The following is a 21,937-nucleotide window of genomic DNA, read 5'->3' on the forward strand; positions in this document are numbered from 1 at the left end:
AATGCTGTTGCTCCTTGAACTTATGGTTTTTAAAATGTAACCGTAGGAAGATTTCACTGCAGCCACTTCTGGAAAGGGTAGCCATGTTAGTCTGTGCTGCAGCAGAAAACAGCAAAGAATCTTATGACACCTTAAAGACTGATACATTTACTGGGCATTAGAGGTCAGGTATGGTAAAAGCCTCAGCGCCTAGGACTTGCCGATCGCATGGTTGGCGGTTCGAATCCCCGCGGCGGGGTGCACTCCCGTTGCTCTGTCCCAGCGCCTGCCAACCTAGCAGTTCGAAAGCACCCCCGGGGTGCAAGTAGATAAATACGGACCGCTTTATAGCGGGAAGGTAAACGGCGTTTCCGTGTGCTGTGCTGGCTCGCCAGATGCAGCTTGTCACGCTGGCCACGTGACCCGGAAGTGTCTGCGGACAGCGCTGGCTCCCGCCCTATAGAGTGAAATGAGCGCACAACCCTAGAGTCTGGCAAGACTGGCCCATACGGGCAGGGGTACCTTTACCTTTACCTATGTTGAAGTGGACTGTAGTCCATGAAAGCTCATGCCAGGGGTAGTTTTCCCGATTATAAAGCTAGTACTTCTGTCCTGTTTTCTAACCTTCCTTTCCCACTGCTGTACCTGTTGTGTTAAGGAACTGTGGCTTTTTGACCAATATATCAGCCTGTTGCACTAAATGTCATTCATACCATTGGGCATGGTCATCATCACTACTCCCTCACTATTCCAAATGTGTGTTTCTGTTCTCTCCCCACCACCCACAATTCACCCCCCCCCCGCCACCCACAATTCACCCATGAAAATAACAGGAAAAAAACCTGTTTGCCTGTATAACCACCCCAAATTTCATCACTTTACTCCCACTATTTTCTGGGTCAATGAAGTTGCAAACTGAGTGTTTCTGGAACAAATTAACACAGAAAGGATCACTAAAGTTCCATTATATTCCACTAAATTTCCAGAAGTGTCTTTTTCATCCAAGAATCATAGAACGGTAGAGTTGGAAAAGATCCCGAGGGTCATCTAGCCCAACCCCCTGCAATATAGGACAATTTTGTCCAATGTGGGGATTGAACCCTCAGCCTTGAGATTAAGAGTCTCATTATGTGAAAACTCAAATATAATACAGAAATCAACAGTTGGTAAAATGTCAGGGAAATGGAATCCATTGCTGTGTGAATGCAGCCTTAGACTCCTGTTCTCGCTGTCTGGGGTTGACAAGAGTTGTAGCCTGACAACGTCTGAAGGCCACCATGTTGACTACCAATGGCTCATGCTGTGATAGATTTGCTCAGTCTTGAAGTGCTACAAGGCGTGCTTTTGTTTTTCCAGCAGGGAATTAAAGAACCAACAACAGTAATGCGGAGCTCATGGGTTGTATCCAGTCTTTTTGTCATGAAGTTACTGAATTGCTAAAGTGCAATCTGCAAGGAAACGTGCACATGATGGTAGAAAAATAAGATAAAGATAAAGGACCGCTGGATGCTTAAGTCCAGTCAAAGGCGACTATGGGGTTGCAGCGCTCATCTCGCTTCAGCCCAAGGGAGCTGGCATTTGTCGACAGACAGCTTTCCGGGTCATGGGGCCAGCATGATTAGACCGCTATTGGCACAACGGAACACCGCGATGGACGGCGGAGCGCATGGAAATGCCGGTAACCTTCCTGCCGGAGTGGTACCTATTTATCTACTTGCACTTTTGGCGTCCTTTCGAACTGCCATCATGGGGATTCGAACCGCCAGCCTTCCAATCAGCAAGCCCAAGAGGCTCAGTGGTTTAGACCACAGCACCACCTGCATAACATGGTGGTAGAACCTGCATTACAACAATGGCATATCTTTACAATGAAACCTGCTTCACATGAGATGGGAACCATTTCAAAATGAGTTCCAGATATGCACATTTGTATCTGCACATTTGGCCATACTGAATAAACAATTGATATTTCATCCTTCGTGCATATCATCAGTTTTTAAAAAAATATTTTGGTTGTATTGACATTACTTTCTCTTAAGCATTGGTGTTTACAAAGATGAGCTTCACTTGTCAAAAAGAAAAAAAGAAAAAAGAGGAGAGAAAAGAAGACACATGCACATGAAAGGCTTGTACAATATAACAGTAAGCGCAGTTCACTGGTTCTGGACACACAAAGTGACCTCCCCTAGCCTCTGTTTGAAGGAATTTGGCCCAGGGAGGCAGGAATCAAACTCCGTTGCAGAACCTGTCACCTCTCATCAACTTGTGATTTAGAGTAACCTGAGCAGAGGCAGCCCTGTTGTGTTTTGTATGAAGCAAGGTGACAGTAGCCAGAGCTTGGAGGTCACTGGTTTAAATCTCAACTAATCCTCTGTGTCAGTCGAAAGGCTGCGATCGGGGCACTTTCAAGCAACCGGAAACATTCCCTTGAAGTTTTAAAATCATAATTAACCATAGGAAAAAGCACACAGGGCTTTAAAAAGAGAAGGAGAAGCAGAATGAATATGGTTCTAATGACTTGAAATAATTGCCTAAGTAGGTTGCTGGTGGAGTTGACCGGAACTCTGTCTAATGTGAATAGAGCTCAGTGTTCCTTTTGTCAACAGCAAATTAGATGGCAATTAATAAACTTTAGTCATCAACATGATCAGATTAACCGGTCAGACTGGGAAGTGATCCTTTCAATTAGTCTCTGTGCCTGTAACAAGAAGCAGGGCAGGGTGCTCATCAGCAACCAAGAGTATTCACCGAAGCAGGAAGAGCCATGCTAGAAACAGAGGAAATAGGCTTAAACAGAGTCAGGCCATTGGTACATTTAGCTGAGCATTGTCTAATCAAGGGTTTCCCAAATTTGGGATTATGGGAATTGTAGTCCAAAACAGCTGGAAATGTGGCAGCAGCTGTTCAGAGTTTCAAGCAGTAGTTTTCCCCAGCCATATCTGGGGATGCCAGAGGTTGAATCTAGGACCTGCTGCACGCAAGGCCCATGCTCTGCCACAGAGTTGTGATCCTTTCCCACTATGCATAAGAACATCACTCGACTATACAGTCATATCTTGGGTAACAGATGCTTCAGGTTGCATTTTTTTTGGGTTATGGACCTGCCAAAACCTGGAAGTACCGGAACATGTTACTTCCGGGTTTCGGCAGTCGCACATGTGCAGAAGCACAAAATCGCACTTTGCACATGTGCAAATTTGCCGCTCTAGGTTGCAAACACTGCGGGTTGCGAACGTGCATCCCGCATGGATCACGTTTGCAACCTGAGTGTTCACTGTATGTAACTGCTAAGCTGAGGAACTGCATAACACTTTGGAGTGCCTATCAGTAAATGAACTGACCCCACCCAAACTGTCCTGTGTTTTTCTTTTACACCCCCATTCTGGGTTTTCCATTTGCACAATCTGTTGGCATGTTAAATGGGCACTCCACACATGCCCCAACAAGGACCACATTGTGAAAACACCATAGTACAACAACAAGAAAATGAAGGGGAAATGTACTTAAACGCTGCTGAAAATTATGGTCTTTTCCAATACAGTGGATATGACGAAAACTTCTTTATTCACTTAAAATACATTGCTGACACATTCTTGGCAGGATAGCAAAAGTCCATTTAGGAAGACAATTGAAACAGCAAAATGTAGGCACTATAATTAGAAGCATATCTGGTCAAGCACTAAAACTTCCAAACTGTTAAATGGGACACTCCTTGTGAATTATGCTGCCACAGATGCTGGACAGATAATGCAGATTTAACAAGAAGGTGATTATCATCTGCAATTGAAAATTGAAAATACAGTGGTACCTCGGGTTACATACACTTCAGGTTACATACGCTTCAGGTTACAGACTCCGCTAACTCAGAAATAGTTATAGCTGTGGCCATCTGCTCTCTACCTTCCCCTGCCCAAGCTGAGATGTGGCTTCTGGAAGGTCACCCATGAAGGAAGGTGGCTTTCACAATGAAACAGGATCCCAGCCCCTGCCTTGAAAGAACCACAAAAAACAGTAGGCTGTGCATGACTTGTCCGTGCTTTGCTTGTTTATTTACTTTTTAAGTGCTTATGGAAATTTATCAGCATGTTAGCATGGATTTCCCTTAACATACACTGTTTCTCAAGCAATCTTCCTGAATATATTGCTGTTTCCTATGTTATTTTCACTGATATATGCATTGTTCACCGATATACATAGTTTTCGCATGCATTTTTAATGGGCACTTTCCCCTAATATGTAGGGACGCGGGTGGCGCTGTGGGTAAAACCTCAGTGCCTAGGACTTGCCGATCGCATGGTCGGCGGTTTGAATCCCCGCGGCAGGGTGCGCTCTCGTCGTTCGGTCCCAGCGCCTGCCAACCTAGCAGTTCGAAAGCACCCCTGGGTGCAAGTAGATAAATAGGGACCGCTTACTAGCGGGAAGGTAAACGGCGTTCCGTGTGCTGCGCTGGCTCACCAGATGCAGCTTGTCACGCTGGGCACGTGACCCGGAAGTGTCTGCGCACAGCGCTGGCTCCCGGCCTCTAGAGTGAGATGAGCGCACAACCCTAGAGTCTGGCAAGACTGGCCCATACGGGCAGGGGTACCTTTACCTTTACCTTTCCCCTAATATACACACTTTTGTACACATCATTTGGCTGGAGAGATGAGTTGCAAAATTCGGAGAAGTATGAATTTCAAAGAAGGATAGTTTTGCAGTTCACATACCATTTCAGGAAGTGCAAATCAGGTATTTTCACGTGCGAACAAACTGAGTATCTTCCCCATCCCTGCGGTATAAGGAGAGTGTGGAGGGGGGACGGGAAAGAAGGAGCTCTGCACCAGCCCTATATACTAAAACCTATTCCCAGCCTCCATGGGATCTGTACCTTGTACCAATTTGCAGATGTAAGTACAGCATGGCCTACTAATGCACCCACTCAAAACCCACTAATGTACCAATAATCATAATGCTCAGCATAGCGATTATAAAGTGCTTCAGTCGGTCTCCAACAGTGAAAGCTTTTACTTTCCTAATTTTATCTACTGGAGAAAAGGGGAAGGAAGAGAAGAAAGGAGGGAGGGAGAGAAGGCTTTCACCTTTATCCATGCTGGCATTTCATTCTCCCCCCTCCCCGTCCCACGCTGCTGTGTGAAATTAATGAACAGCCTCCTAAAATTACACTTCCACAATAAACTCTGCAGCCCTGCATAAGAAGTTAATATTGGTCTTCACACAATAGTTGCATGGTAGAAATGTTGCTGATAATTGACTATGTGCTGGTTAAACAGAAATTAAAGATGATTAAACACATACAAAATTAACTTTGAAGGACTGGAAAAGCAAGGGAGCAAAGAGAATACGAGAGCAGCGGAGAAGTAGCTGAAGGGTAGCCAAATTGGAGCAAGGAGCTCCCCTAAGAAGAAAAGTCACATTGTTTAGGACTTTTTTTTAGCTTGGCGGGGGGGGGGGAGGCAAGTAAAAGGAGAAAGGGACACATATATTCACAGTCTGTGGACAGTGTGTAAGGTAAAGGTAAAGGTACCCCTGCCCCTACGGGCCAGTCTTGACAGACTCTGGGGTTGTGCGCCCATCTCACTCAAGAGGCCGGGGGCCAGCGCTGTTCGGAGACACTTCCAGGTCACATGGCCAGCATGACATCGCTGCTCTGGCAAGCCAGAGCCGCACACGGAAACGCCGTTTACCTTCCCGCTAGTAAGCGGTCCCTATTTATCTACTTGCACCCGAGGGTGCTTTCGAACTGCTAGGTTGGCAGGCGCTGGGACCGAGCAGCGGGAGCGCACCCCGCCACAGGGATTCGAACCGCCGACCTTTCGATCGGCAAGCCCTAGGCGCTGAGGCTTTTACCCACAGCACCACCCACGTCCCTTTTGGACAGTGTGTAGGGATACATTATTATTATTTATTAAATTTATTGGTTGCTAATTTTAACTATGCTGCTTACAATACATAAACAAAGAAATACATATGTTAAACCTGGCATGAAAGAAAAGCAAAGTAAAGAATCTAAAAGGCAATCCTGCTTTTGAAAGGCAGGATTAAAGCATCCCACCCATTCAAGCACGCCACAGATAATCAAGAGTCTCAAGCTATGTAATGATGGTCCCAGTTGAGGCAGCATCCTGCATTTCTCTCCCTCTCTTGCGGTGCTAGAACTCAGGGTCTTCCCTGGAAACTGAATGGTGGAAGGTGAAGGACTGGCAAAACTCATTTGATTTATAAATGTATGACTGATTCAATTTAGAAAACTACTGATGAGTCTTGCCCAGCCAAAAAGGGGCCAACCCCAGGGCAACTCATGACCAAAAAAGAGTTCTGCCATCAAGAATCGTTAACAGAGCTAATTGTGGGGGTACAAATAATTGTTGGGCTTTTGGTGGAGGGAACTGACTTACTACATGAAGAGTTCCAGCCACTATGGTCAATGGTCAGGGATGATGATAGTTGTAGACCAGTAAGATCTGGAGGTTGACAGATTCCCACCCCTATTTTAAGGGAAGGGGAGCACACTTCGGGAACAAACTAGCATATGTAGGCCAAATGACTCCCAAAGGGTAAAACATGTCCTATCTGAAATGCCTAAAGTTGTAAGATCAGCAAAAGAGATGAGAGGGCTGGTGGATGGTTTGTGGACACACACTTGTAAAGGTTAGCAAAACAATGGTTAGCCTTCAGGGAGAATCTAAACAGGTACCCCCCCCCCCCCAGGAAGTACTGAGAGCAACGTTGTAAGTCATCTTCATATCCGTCAACTTCAGAACTAATTTACATACGTAATTTCTGACGGGTTGACAATTGGTGCCCTTTTCCCCTCACAGCACGAAGTGAGAAGTCAATTGTTATTCCGTGTATCAGTTACAGTGGTAAAGCCCTTAACTGTATTTTATATAATGTGCTATCTGCAGAAAGGAAGATAAGGATTTGATTTAACATCCAATTAAAAGCCGTCATTGAAAAATTACTTCAAATAAACCTTTTATTTTCTTTAATCAGTCTTCAATTCAAGCCTTCCTCGGACCTACTGAAGCAAGTACCGGGACTCATGAATTTTGATTAAAAAATTTGAGCCTATTTCTAACTTAAGCAGATTTTTTTTTGTTGCACAGTTTGATAGAAATTTAATAAATCTATGAATCCTCGCCAGCGTCATTTATCATCTTTTTTTCCACAAGGCTGGCCCATTATGCCGAGGCAGTAAATTACGAGGGAGCCAGCAAACCAAAACTTTTCAGTCTGATACTGAAGAAGAGATATAATCACTTGCATTGAACCATATAATTATAGTAGAATATGAAACTCTGAAACATTAGGTCCCTGTTTTGAATATATAATGGCCAGCCTTTGAGAGCCTGCAAAGATTTCTAGCTGATCTAATATAGTTCAGTTTAGCATCATATTGAACAATTTGCCGTTAATGAAAACGACAGCAAAGCGCTATAAACAAGCAGGGAGCCTTTGTGAGAATTATTAGTGAAATTTCCCTCGAGTGAGGATAAACAAATCACAAAGCCAAGTAATCACCCTTAAGGATTTAGATTTGACGACTGTTTGTTTTAAAACAAAAGTGAGTAATTCAACTTTTCTTTTTTAAAAAACAAATCCCTTCTTCACTTTTCATGTGTTCAAGATGAGAACTGGGCCTTGTGAAAGAAACCGAGACAACCCAACAGACAAAACTGTGATGATGGTGCCACGTGGGTAGCAGCTTTAACCATGGCAGCTAAGTGGTCAGCTGACTTCCTGATAAGCCACATGCTCTAGCCATATTAGTCAGCTGATCTAGATAATTCATATAAGGGACAACAGAGCAGGGATGTACCTGGGCTTTGTTATGAATCTTCCCACACACTCAGCTCAGTGCTGGCAGCAGCACTTCATAGAGATGCTGGTGATGTTCACTGAACTTGGCCTTGGAAACAAACTTTCAGGGGCTCATAGAGGCAAAACAAGAGGCAAGCTGTATAAGCCCCCAAGACATTCTCTAACCACCACATTCTTCTATGGATTAGATTAAAATCTAAACCAGGAAAGAATTTCCAGTGCTGCCCCTATCACGTCTTCTGCCATTGCTCATCCCCCAAGAGCCAGCCTCGCCACCTCCCAAACACACACCACATTCTCCTCCCACCCTTTTCTTACCTTGAAAGTGGGCTGAGCTGTAAAAGTAGCAGCTGCTACTTTTGCCATGGCAGAAGCTGTTAGTAGAACTATATCTCCCATACTTCCCAGCACTCCAGCATGCTGTTAGCCAGCAGAGCCATAAGGGGAGGGCCATAGCTCAGTGGGAGAACATCTGCTTTGCATACAGAAGATCTAAGGTTCAATCCCTGACATCTCCAGGTAGGGCTGGAAATGGTGTTCCAGGAGAGCTGCTACAAGTCAACATGGACAATGCTGAGCTAGATTGACCCATTGTCTGAATATGTTTCTATGTTCCTAAGTTCAGAGGACGGAGGAAAAATATATACCCTTTCCTCCAATATTGCCCCACTTATCCAGCTTCAAGAAAAGGGAAGAAGTGTATGGAGTGTTTGTAGATAGTAAGGGCAGCTGGAAGAAGGTATGGGGCAGACAAACCATTTCTGATGCACCTGGGAAACTCAGAAAATGTCTAGTTGGAATCTCCTTTCTTGTAACTTGAATCTATTCAGTTGCGTCCTAGCATCTGAAGCAGGAATAAACAAGCTTGCACCAACTTCCATGTGGCAGCCCTTGAGATATTTATAGATGGCTCTCATATCTTCTCTCAGTCTCCTCTTTACCAGGGTAAACATACCCAACTCCTCCAACCACTCCTCGTAAGGCTTGGTTTCCAGACCCCTAGATCCCTGTCACATGTCCTAATGGTGAGCCAAGTGCCCCTCATCTTATACTTATAAAGCTGGTTCTTCCTGCCCATGTGTAGAACCTAACATTTGTTCCTATTGAAATTCATTTTATTAGTTTTGCCCAGTTCTGCAATCAGTTTTGTTGTTTGTTGTTTAGTCGTTTAGTCGTGTCCAACTCTTCGTGACCCCATGGACCAGAGCACGCCAGGCACTCCTGTCTTCCACCGCCTCCCGCAGTTTGGTCAGGCTCATGTTTGTAGCTTTGAGAACACTATCCAACCATCTCATCCTCTGTCGTCCCCTTCTCCTTGTGCCCTCCATCTTTCCCAACATTAGGGTCTTTTCCAGGGAGTCTTCTCTTCTCATGAGGTGGCCAAAGTATTGGAGCCTCAACTTCACGATCTGTCCTTCCAGTGAGCACTCAGGTCTGATTTCCTTAAGAATGGATGCGTTTGATCTTCTTGCAGTCCATGGGACTCTCAAGAGTCTCCTCCAGCACCATAATTCAAAAGAATCAATTTTTCGGCGATCAGCCTTCTTTATGGTCCAGCTCTCACTTCCATACATCACTACCGGGAAAACCATGGCTTTAACTATACGGACCAGTTTAGGCCATCTTTAATCCCAGTTTAGTCTCCTGTAGCATTGGTTGCATCTGCAGATTTGATGAGAATCCCCTTGATACCTTCATCATAGTTGTTTATGAAGACATTGAATGACAACAGGCCCATGACAGAACCCTGTAGCACTCCACTTGTCACTTTTTCCCCAGGATGGTGAGGAACCATTAGTGAACACTGTTTGGGTTTGGTCAGTCAACCACCTACAAATCCACCAAACGGTTACCTCATCCAATCCACTGCGACCATTATGGTTTCCCCAAATAACTATGGGAAGTGTAGGTGGTTAAGGGTGCTGAGAGTTGTTAAGATGCTTCTATTTCCCTCACAGAGCTACAATCCCCAGAGTGGTTTACCAACTAATCCTTCTTCTCAAGGAACTCTGAGAAATGCAGGTCTGTGAGGGGAAGCCATGACTGTTTAACGTGGTATCAAAGTGCTTTAAAGGTCATGTGAAGACATGGCCTCATAGTCAATGGAATGTGAATGGCTAGTACATGCCATCTTAGTTGCCACAGGTTTAACAAATTATCTGAACGTTAAATATCCAAAAATTGTCTGCTTAGAACAGAGGCAACAATGCTTTCTATCCGGATTTTGATGTTTTCTACATAAATCACACTCCTGACTCTATTTTTCTGCAGCTTAGTGATGTGAGGTTTTATGTGGAAAACCTCAGCAGGGCACAGAATCAAGATCTGTCAACATAAGAGTCTGGAGATAAAGATGTGTAGCATTTCTCCTCAAGAGCTCCTGGACCAAACACATCTGCAGACTCTTTACATCTACTATTTACATTGTTCAGAAAAGGACATTTGTGGATGCTATATCCCTGCTGAATCATTCATGCACACACAACACACACACACACACACACACACACACACACACACACACACACTACCCCATGATGATTTTTAAGGTATCTCAGATGGCTTCCATTATTCATTACAGAATAACATCTGTTTGACAAACACCACTGTTCCTTGAAACACACCTTTATCCCTTTATAAAGTTAAAGAAAAATGGCATAGTTTTTAAATAACTTGCATCCATGAGGTTCACAGACACATTACAGTGAAAGCCATCAGCTAAAGAAAAGAAGCAAAAGAAAAATGTGTTGGAAGAAGGGAGATCGCAGGGGGCAGACATGGGGGCGGAATCCCTCACAGCCAGGAAGGTAAAAAAAGACAGATGTTGTAGATTGGTAGGGCAGTCCAAGGAAAGAACAAACTCTCTCTACTCCAAAAAGGCCAGGGGAGGGCAGGGAGAGGATGATCACAGAGATGTGTGCAGGACTGCAGAAGGGAAAGGAGCAGTTGTGTGTGCGGTCAATTGCATGGAATGAGCCCAATGAAATGGGATGTTGTGACCCAGCTTGAAAAGGAAAGGAGGAAATGAGTAACAAAGTGCTCCTTTCTTAAATCACAATATGAACTGCTTCCATAGAGTGAAATGTAAAATAACAATCACAATCAAGACAATCATACCAATGGTGTTAGAAGCTATTCATTGATGAAAATATATGCACCCTTTCCAAATAACTGATATATTGGGGAATGCAGTTTGAGTGATTAATGTGCATAAATGCACACACATACCAAGCATGTTGGGTGATGATGCATACTGGCCAGAGAAATGTACAAAATTCAATGGAGATATGCACATTCCCCAAGGCTGCTGGAGAGTGTGCCTAATGACTGGAGAATGTACAAAATCCAGTCAATGGACGCACATTCTTCAACGCATGTGCACAGTTCTTTGTGGATGGAATGGTGTGCACATTCTCCAAGAGGCCTGGTGAAGATGCACAATGACCTGAAGATACTGGTGATCAAACCAGGGACCCCCTGCATGTAAGGCAAATGCTCTACCACAGAGCTACAGCCCTGTTCGCAGTACATGGGTTTTTTCCGCCCTTCAAAAACATCTCTCCTTCTAAGTGAGCAACAAACAGGAATGAAAAAAGTGATTCCTTCCCCCCCCCCCCAAAAAAAAAACACAACAGCAGGTAGGCTGAGAAGGGAGAATAAATAAATTCAGAGAAACTCACTGACAATAAAATAACATGTAGGAGAGATTGGCTTTTAGTCAATGGATATCAGTCCCAAATTTCTATTATATATTTCTGCATTTTTTTGCTGCTGCTTTTGTGCTACAATAATTAGATGGCTGCTAATTTGATTCTTTGCTTTTATATTGGTGGAGGTGAAAGTAGGGTGTGATTTTGTGTTGAAAAATAAATAAATAAGTGTGAGAAATTTTTCAAACACAATTAAAGACTTGCATGATTTTACACACACATGCAAATTATGTGGGGTGTGTAAATTATGCAGGGCTTAATTTGGAAATGAGAGTTATGGGAGAAAGCTAACCTGGCAGTGCTGCCTGATGCTGAGGTCCCTGATTGCTTTTGTGGGAAGCTCCACAAGTGCAGATCTACGCTGGGGGTTTTCTTACTGTGGCAGCCAGCATTACAGTCCAAAATGAGGCATTTCAGGGGCAGGGCAGAGACGGGGCAGAAGCAGTTTTGGATCCGAAGGAAAGTATCAGTATACAGGGATACTCCTCAGTTACTGGGTATGCCCACTGGCAGCAGAATATTGAAATCTGCGGGGAGGGGGAATGAGAGGATGGAATGAAACTCCATAACAAAAGGGCATGGCAGGCTGACACTCAGATTAGGAGCAGCGTCCCCTGCAATGTTTTGCCCCAGGCCCCATTTACTTTGCACAGCGCTGTCTCCACTGAAACTGCTTGCCTGGTAGGCAGAGAAGCTAGGCTCCAGAGGCACATTTCCTCTGACAGCCTCTCTCCTTGGCCAGAGGAGCTCCCCTGCTGCTTAAAGAACTGTCACACTGAGGCAAGAAACAAGAAATAACAATGCTCGATGTTGATTTCACCTCCACTGGGATATCATCACTTCCTCACCTCCCGCGTTGCCTTTTCAAGCCCCACCACCATCAAGTACTGCGCCAAAAAACTGTCTCCTACGCAGAGGAAGCCCTGATGGCATACTCAGAAACACTATTATCCATCTCCCCTAGTATATACTCTTCCCATGGGGAAAATTTGTTGCAGTGGGAGCCCATTCTGTGTTGGAATGAAAGGCAGGGCAACACCAACCACGTCTAAAGGGACAGCGGAGGCCAAGTCTGCTGCGTGGAGTCCTGCTTGTGTATTTTGAAGCAACACTGCTTCAGGACAAACTCCAAAGAGAGACATCTGCACCGTGTTCCCTGACAAACTGCTGCTACATTGTGGATCTCTCTGTGCAGAACAATTTGTAAATGTCTCATTAAAATGTACTTTTTGTTCCTTTCTTCGTTTTCACCTCAAGCCAGGCTCATCTGCTTCCTGGCTATTTTCGTTTTCCAGGGAGAAAATGTCACATTCCACTGTCAGACAATATAAATAACCTTTAAAATTCTCCCTCCCTCTCATACTCTCCCCTCTCTCTCTCTCTCCCCCAGCCCTCTATGCCCAGGATTCTTCCAGATTTATCCTGCAGCCAGAAGAATTTTTTTTATCTAGATAATAGGTATTTTTCTTTCTCTTTTTCCTTTTTTAAAAAAAGAAAATCACTTGGATTATTTGTATCTTTGGATAATTGGTACCTTGGGGTGGGGGAGATAATAAGAAAGTTGTGGTTTAACAACTGGAAGCTCATTATATATTCAATTCTCTCTCTCACACACACACACAAACAAACAAACAAACAAACAAGCACACACAGGTTCTCCCAGAAGAAATTTCAACCTGACATCTGCAAGGGGGTGGGCATGGATGGTGTCCACAAACCACCCCCAGCACACCTTTCTTTCTGCCACCAATTTTATGGTGGTACTTTCCTTCCTTCCTGCCAACCTAGCAGTTCGAAAGCACGTCAAAGTGCAAGCAGATAAACAGGTACCGCTCCGATGGGAAGGTAAACGGTGTTTCTGTGCGCTGCTCTAGTTCACGGCTTAGTTATGCTGGCCACATGACCCGGAAGCTGTACGCCGGCTCCCTCGGCCAATAAAGCGAGATGAGCGCCGCAACCCCAGAGTCGGCCACGACTGGACCTAATGGTCAGGGGTCCCTTTACCTTACTTTCCTTCCTGGAGCTGGTGACTCCACTCCTATATAGACTCATGGAACTGTAGAGTTGGAAGGGACCATGAGGGTCATACAATTCAACCCCCTGCGATGCAGGAATCTTTTGCCCGATATGAGTTTCAAACCCATGGCCCTGAGATTAAGAGTCTCACTACCAATTGAGCTAGGTGGCCACCCATTTACTTCTTTGCCATATAATTATAGAACAAGGAAAAGACCCTGATGTTGGGAAAGATGGAGGGCACAAGGAGAAGGGGACGACAGAGGACGAGATGGTGGGACAGTGTTCTCGAAGCTACCAGCATGAGTTTGACCAAACTGCGGGAGGCAGTGGAAGACAGGAGTGCCTGGCGTGCTCTGGGCCATGGGGTCACGAAGAGTCAGACACAACTAAACGTCTAAACAATAACAATCAGCCACACTCACAGAAACCCAGGAAGCTGCCTTAGACTTGGAAGTTTATTTATAATTTTAATGCATATTTTGGGGGGTTTGGGAGGGGTAAAGGTAAAGGTACCCCTGCCCATACGGACCAGTCGTGTCCGACTCTAGGGTTGTGCACCCATCTCACTTAAGAGGCTGGGGGGCAGCGCTGTCTGGAGACACTTCCGGGTCATGTGGCCAGCATGACGAAGCTGCTCTGGCGTGCCGGCACCAGCGCAGCACACGGAAACGCCATTTACCTTCCCGCTAGAAAGCAGTACCTATTTATCTACTTGCACTTAAGGGTGCTTTCGGTACCTATTTATCTACTTGCACTTAAGGGTGCTTTCAAACTGCTAGGTGAGCAGGAGCTGGGACCGCAGACGGGAGCTCACCCCGCCGCGGGGATTCGAACCACCGACCATGCGATCGGCAAGCCCTAGGCGCTGAGGATTTACCCACAGCGCCACCCACGTCCCCACTAAGAGCTTTTATTTACAGCCCTGTGGCATACAACTTTTTTTTAAAAAAAAATCATTGGTCCATTTAGTTTGGTATTGCTGACAATGACTGTGAGTTTTTGGGGTACAGGTAACAGACCTTCCATGTGTCCTTATTTTCAAGGGATAGTCCCGGATTTACAGAAATCATCCCAGTTTCTGATTTGATCCCAGGATGTCCTGCTTTTCCTTAGAACATCCCTATTTTCATTGGAGAAATGTTGGAGGGTATAGAGTCATGCTACCCCCCCCCCCCAGCCAAGGAGATAAGTAACTATACAACTATAAATCTGAACGATATATACAGGGAAGCTTTTTTTTTTTAATGTTTAATGTTTCATTATTATTATTATTTATATGATAGAAGCCACCCAGAGTGGTTGGGCAGTAAGACGGATGGGGAATAATAATAATAATAATAATAATAATAATAATAATAATAATAATAATAATAATAATAATAATAGAATGGGACGTCCCTATGTTCATCAGAGAAATGTTGGAGGGTATAAGGCAACCTTTCCCCAGTCTTTCCTGTGATTACTAAAATATCAGAGATATTAAGCATGAGCTCTTCCCCATGGAAGGCAAGTGCTTCATCTCTTCTTTTTGAGGGGAGGGAGCTTTGGCCTCTGGTGACCTCACTCCTCCTCGCCAAGGCAAAACTGATCACTCATTAGTTCTCTTTTTCTCTCTCTTTCCCCTCTCACCAGAGGGAGAGTACAAGGCAGATCAATGGCACTGATGTACTGCTGCCTTACTCTCTTCATTGCTTGTGTGCTCAGACACGGTGTGTGAACACAGGCAGCAATAGGAAAGTTGGTGATGAGCAGGAATCTGCAGGGAGGAGCAGTGGCCCTTGGTGTGGCCCCTGGATGCAGTTTCAACTCAAAGGAACTTCTGGAGGAGGAAACAAAGCATAGGAACTGTCCAAAGGAGAACCACCACCACCATTTTTGATCCATTTCCCCACCCCCTGCATTCCCGTGGTTCATATGTTCCCCTTTTATTTATCATTTTTTAAATGAGAGGAGAGGGTTTATGCACATCCTTTATATATCAAGCTGGGGGCTTGGCTGATGGGGGGGGACAGGCTAAACCCTTGTGCTAGGAGTGGGAGAGGAATTTGATTTAATTTGCATTTTTAATAAGGAACCACCTGATTCACACTTCCCAAACCAATCCATAAACAGAAACATGGTTATCGTTTGCAGTGTGTATCTCTCTGAAATAGTCAGTGCCATTCTCAAACTGAAGTGTGTGTACAAAAATGCATAGGTTAGGGGAAAGTGGGCCTAAAATGCATGTTAGTGGAAACAACCCACAAAAATGAGTTATATTAAGGGAAAGTGCTCACAAAAATATGTACATTGGTCAAAAGCAGATGAATTTGCACGGTGAATTATTCAAAAAGATGGCATTTATGATTGTAAAAAATGAGAAACAGAGAAACTGAAATGGATAGATTCATCCATCTCTACCTCTCACTGCAGCTTCCCCCGTCCCCTTTCTTTTCAAGTATCCCCCTTTACAAACAATTAATACATATAGTGACACACATGCCTAAAGATGATTGCAATCAGAACCCCAAGCCTATAATGGGAATGGAAGACAATCACAATAAACTGATAACTATCTCTTTGCAGCAAGAGACGTCATCAAAAGTCCTTGCTCAATTAACATACATATACCCAAATGGCAAACATCTGCTTGGTATATCAGATCACCTCTATATATGAAATTGTAGCTCTCTGTCTAGTATATTCTCTTGTGCACCTCGCTGCTCTCATACTCTTAATGTCTGCAAAAGCTTGATCTACAAATAAAAAGATCCAATAAGAGACAACTGGTGGTTTGATCAATGTGTTTCTGAACCCAGGCCATAAATGCTGGTTACATGAGCCTCCATATGGATGACTCATAATAAATTTAATATTGTGTGAGTTTGCCTTGAGCCAACTGGTTGTATGTCTCCGCCACTATGAGCACCCCTTTGCACATGGATTTTCCCTCTTCCCTCTAACATTATACAAATGAAAACAGGAATATGTCTGCAACACCATTTAAAAAAAGGGAAATCCTTTTATAAGGAAGTAAAATATATTTCATTCTTCCAGTATCCATCAATTGCACATAGTATACCTTATTGGAGACAAAGCTGATAGGTTAGATTAGAGAAACACTATTGCTAACATTTATTATTAATAATAATTAGAGAACCCATTTTGGACTTCTCATGTAAAATCATCTATTTGGGTTGGAAGATTGGGAAAACATTGCCTAACAGAAAGTAGATCAGCTGGGTATCATTCTAGAGTGAATATTTTGAATCATATCTTTTACATAACGAACAGAGGGAAAATCGGAAGTCCTTTTTATTTTCCTTCCTCTTTTTCCTTCTATTATTTTGGTTTTCCTTTGGTGTTTACTTTTCTCTTTCTCTTTTTGCCTTTGCCCCATTTTAGATGAGTTTCTTTTATTGCGTTATGAAAAAGCTACAATAAACTCTTATTAAATACCAATAATGTAGCACCCCTACCCAAGGACCACCCTATCCACTCTGCTTGCAGAAAGCTCTTCAGTGGCCTCTTAAATGCAATATTCATTCACTTTTGCAAAATCTGTCTTGTGCTGATTTAAATGTCCAGAGGCTGTGGTGTTTTTTTGTGTGTGTGTGTGTGTGTGTTTTTTGGGGGGGGAGATATTAGAGTGATTGTGTGAATATGTGTGAGGTGTGGGAATAGAAAGAGTTGAGCAATATTGAATTAGTATGTACTGTATGATTTGTGCAGACATGTAGACAGAACTTGGGTGTGATGTATTTGTGTCAGTGGGGTGAGTGTTCTGTCCACCCTCAAGACATCGCACAAGGCATTATCAGAGTTCAGTGAGGCATTCCCGTAGGGCGAAAAACACTAAATGGCAGTGTGAAGCAGCAGGGCATGTGAGGAGCATGGCCTGGGGATAGGGTGTGTCATTCAGGGAGTGCCCCCATGGATAGACAGACAGGTCTAGGGGTGGCTCCCATTCCTGGGGCTCCCCATCCCTGTTTGGGAGCCTACTAGTATTAGTGGTAAACCACAGCCCCAAGTCCCCTGTTACTGATCTAATAGAACACCATGGCTTTTCTGGAAAGCCACCTGGAAGCCACTCCATTGGATTAATAAGGACAGTAAAGGCAGGAGGAATAAAGGGCAGGGATGCCTGATCCAGAGCATCACAGCTGGGGGGGTGGGAATCTGTTCAAGTTACTTAGAAACATAATTTTAATACAAAGTGACATCTGGTTGGCCAAATACTTCACACAGCCCTTGGTACAATGAAGGCTTACATCTCTAGGGAGGCTGAATAGTGTAACAAACACCTCCTCTAGGGAAGAGGTCAGGCCACACAGGGACTTGTCTCGCTACAAGAGAAAACGGTTGGATCAGAGAAATTCTGGCTGCAGAAGTCCCTGGAACCTTCTCCACAACTTTCGCTCCCAGAGGTGGAGAGGAAACCTCTCTGTAAGCTTCTGCAACCAAATCCTGATTTATGTACTTTTGCAAAATGGATCCCCCCCCCCTCTTTATGCCAGGACAGCCCTTCAAATAGAGGAACCTTCAAATATGACAGTCTTTTGAAAAGAGGTCTAAAGCAAGGCACATGGACACCCGAAAAGAGTTTCAACCTTCCAAATACAAACATGTAATGGACCTATTCAAAAGCCCCATCAAACTAAACAAGAGCTGTTATTTTCTCTCCCCCCCCCCTTACTTGGCGATTTTTCAGAAAATCTTATTTATTTCTCAAAGCCCTGCTGTATATTTATACATATTGGGAGGTCATAGAGAGGGGGGGGGCTGTTATTAGTGGCTGCTGAGAGGCCCGAATATCTCACAACACAAATAACATTTTTTTCCTGGACATTAAAATATGCACTAACATGGCCATAACATTTTAAAATAGCTGGTATGCAATACTGAAAAAATAATTAGTTTTCAATAAAGCTTGCCTCTTTTTTTTATTACCCAGGCGAAGTTCTCCGGTGACTTTTAAGGATCTGCCAAGTGATTTAAAAAAAGAAAGAAAGAAAAGACAACAGAGTCTCTGGTTGTGGCAGCGAGCCGAGTGGAGTGAAACACGAACCTGCTGCCCAGTGCCAAGGATTAGGCACACCATGCTGCGGCAGAGTGATTAAGTTGATCCACAGTTTTAACATTACACAAACCAGGGAAGGTACAATAGTCCTCCACTCCTGGGCAATTCGCCTTTCCAAAAAAAATCATTTAGCTTGGTAAACAGAACTGCAGTTTTCCCAACTGTTTCTCCCAATGCTCTCTTCTGGAAATCAAAAAATAATCTTCTAGAAGATAGGATTTGCATAGGAAACCAAACCCACTCATCCTCAGGAAACATTTAATCACATGCCATTATAAAACAGTGCTTTCCAAAGCGTGTTCCAAAGGTGGTTATTGGTGGATTATGCAATGAGATGAGGACTAATGGCAAGAAAACTAACCTAAAAGATACTACCACCTTGGCTCAGTGGTGAAGCTGGGGATGGTTGAATCTGTCAGTTCTGCTTTTTCTCAGTTTCTCACTTTTCCACTCACAAGTTCAGTTCTCCACAGTTCCATACAACTTTGCATTATTTTTTTTTTAAGGTCCTTGTGAGGATTCATCAGCATTTTTGTGCAATTTTCTTCTAATATATGCACAATTTTCTGGACAATTTCTGTCTCTTATGTGCATTTTTGCAAACCAAATTTTCCTAATATCATGTATTTTCACTAATGTGTGCATCTTTATGCACAATTTACCATACTATATATATACTTTTCTATATATATACACATTACTTGGCTGGAGAAGTGGAATGCAAAATTTGGGAAAGTGCGGATTTGGATGGGTGATGGTGTGCATTGCAATAACTGAGTCTTACCATTACATGCAGCATGTGTCTGGACTAACCCAGCCCAAGAGCAGCCTGGACCACAAAGTCTCCAAACAGAGGACCACCAATATAAAGTAGGACACAGGGGAATCCTCACCTTCAAAATGATATAGTGGAGCTGGAAAATGTTCATTAAATAAAAGCTGGAAAAGGTTCATACATAGCTTTGGTCCAAGCTATCTGAAAGACTGTATTCTCTCATGTGAACTTGCTGGGGTTTTGAGATCTTTGGGGGAGGCCCTTCTCTCGGTTCCACCAGCCTCACAGGCATCCTGGGTAGGGACATGAGAGGGGGGCCTTCTTGGTGGCTGCTCCCAAACTATGGAAATCCCTCCCTAGAGAAGATAGACTGGCTACCTTCTTCCACCAGCAGGTGAAGACTTTCTTGTTTCCATAGGCTTTGGGGAATTGACTGCTTTTAATGAAAGGGCTCATACCATGCAGTTTTAGTTGTAATAACTGGCATGTTTTAAAGGCTATTGTTCTACAGATATCTTCTCCCTCCACTGTCAGAGGCAGTGTGCTTCTGAATACCAGTTGCCAGAAACTGGTAAGGAGGAAAGAGTGCTGTTGTTCTTAAGTCCTGCTTGCAGGATTCTTGTGGGCATCTGGGCACTGGACTAGGTGGGACACTGGCCTGATCCAGGAGAGTTATTCTTATGTTCTGATGACCCTTTTGTTCATTAAATTAAATTAAAACAAAACAAAACAAAACACAGCACCATCGGATAGATATGTGTTTATAGAAAGATGCTGTCTTTGTGCACTCACAAATCTGGTGTTAAATCTTCTAGCAAAGGTGTTACTTTCAGACTCCATCGCAATGTACCCACGTGAAATAAGTCTAGATCACTTACTTCTTAGTACATATCCCTTTTCATGGAAAAAAGCCAATTACACCACACAGAGACCTAGACTAATCCCTTTAAATATCAGAGAGGCAGAAAATTGTGTGAAAAGGTAAAAAAGTTTTTTTTATTATTATTATCTATGTTAGGGATAGAGCAGTGGGAGAAGGAATCTGATTTATTTTGCCCTAATTCACACTTTGCAAAACAATACATGGATGCAGCTATTCTTTGAGATTCACACTTCTCTGAATTTTGCAATCCATTTCTCCAGGCAAAATTGCATCTGTTAGAGGGAAATGCACCTAAAATGTGTTTACCTTATTCAAATTAACACAGGGGGGAAAGCATTGTATTAGGGAAAATTGCCAGCAATATGTATTTTAGCAAAAATAATGCATACAAATATGATTTTTAGGAGACATTGCACAATAAATGCTGGTGAATTTTCGTGAAGGCTTAAAAAAAAGAGAGGCAACAATAGGATAAACGGATCTTCCAGTTGGAAAAAAAAATGAGAAACTGAAAGAAACTGAAATAGACAAATTTGCCCATCCCTTGAATAACTGGAGAAAATGGTAAAAAGGGAGGGGGGAGGACATAAGGGCAGCAAAACAAACAGGAATTGGTTCAAATGCCTGGAAAGAAGACAGAAGGCTTATGCTAACAGAAAGATGGATGATTCTCAATCAAAATTTCTGTGCCTGCAAGCTGTTAATGTTTAATGATATCATTTATCAATGAACATCAGGTTTTGCAGAGTAATGTAACCAAACAGGACAGGTCTTTGCCATCAAGGAGGTTACAATTCAAATCTAAATCACATCTCTGGGTTTCACGTGTGTTGAGATGGGGTGGGGGCAACTCCAGGAGAGTAAGGGCAACGTAGAGTGGCTATGAGGAAAATCTGCCTCGGTCTCATTTTGGCTGAAGATAACATCTAAGGCAAAGTGATAAACCTACAGCTCTTTGGGTGCTTGTGCTTAATTTTGTAGTGCCTTTGGCCTAGTTTCATGTGGGTGGCAAAGAGGCAATGAAGGGAGGAAAGGAGAGAGAAAGACGGAAAGAAGGAGAGAGAGGTGGAGGGCAAAAGAGAAAGGGGTGACAGAAGGAGAGAAGGTGGGGGAGAATAAGGGTGGCAAAGAAGATGATAAAAGAGTCCCAGCATCCTCTGGCTCTGACCCCATCACATCCCCCAACAGATCCATACTTTGTAGGGATGCCTCTGACAGGAAAAAGGGGCCCATCAACCCTTCTCTAATGGATGACATAGTAATGTTTAACGAGGGATTTGGGGTAAGAGAGAGTTGTGGTAGCATATAGGGAGTTCTTGGCTTAAGACCAGCAATGGGGTGGGTGGGTGGGGGGGGTGGAATCTGTTCCAACAATGCCCTGGAAGCAGAGAATACATTTACCTTGCTGATCTTGTTTGCCTTTTGTTTTTCTTGGTTAGCCTTTTTGTTTAAAGAAATCCTTCATGTATCTTTCCTTGTTCCCCTTCCCCTCCCCCTCTCCTCCCCACCACCAAAAGCCCGCAAACGAAAGCGAGAATGCAACAAGAAGGTGCTTTTTAGCATCTTTGCTAAATGCCCATCCATGAGCTTTGCAGTTTGCATCCGTCTGCAAAGGATTGCAATTAAAATACCTTTGTTTTAATTTCCCTCGCCCTCCTCCTCCCTCCCTCCAGTATGGAGCAATCCAGGGC

The 21,937-nt window shown here is 43.7% G+C and overlaps 1 protein-coding gene across 7 annotated transcripts in view; it reads right to left on the minus strand.

The window, feature by feature from the left end:
- The window catches only part of AFF2 (ALF transcription elongation factor 2), a 398,976-nt gene that overhangs the window by 202,999 nt on the left and 174,040 nt on the right, over positions 1 to 21,937 (minus strand). The window lies entirely within an intron of this gene.

The sequence above is a fragment of the Podarcis muralis genome, chromosome Z, assembly GCF_964188315.1.
Source record: "Podarcis muralis chromosome Z, rPodMur119.hap1.1, whole genome shotgun sequence".
Lineage (NCBI taxonomy): Eukaryota > Metazoa > Chordata > Lepidosauria > Squamata > Lacertidae > Podarcis > Podarcis muralis.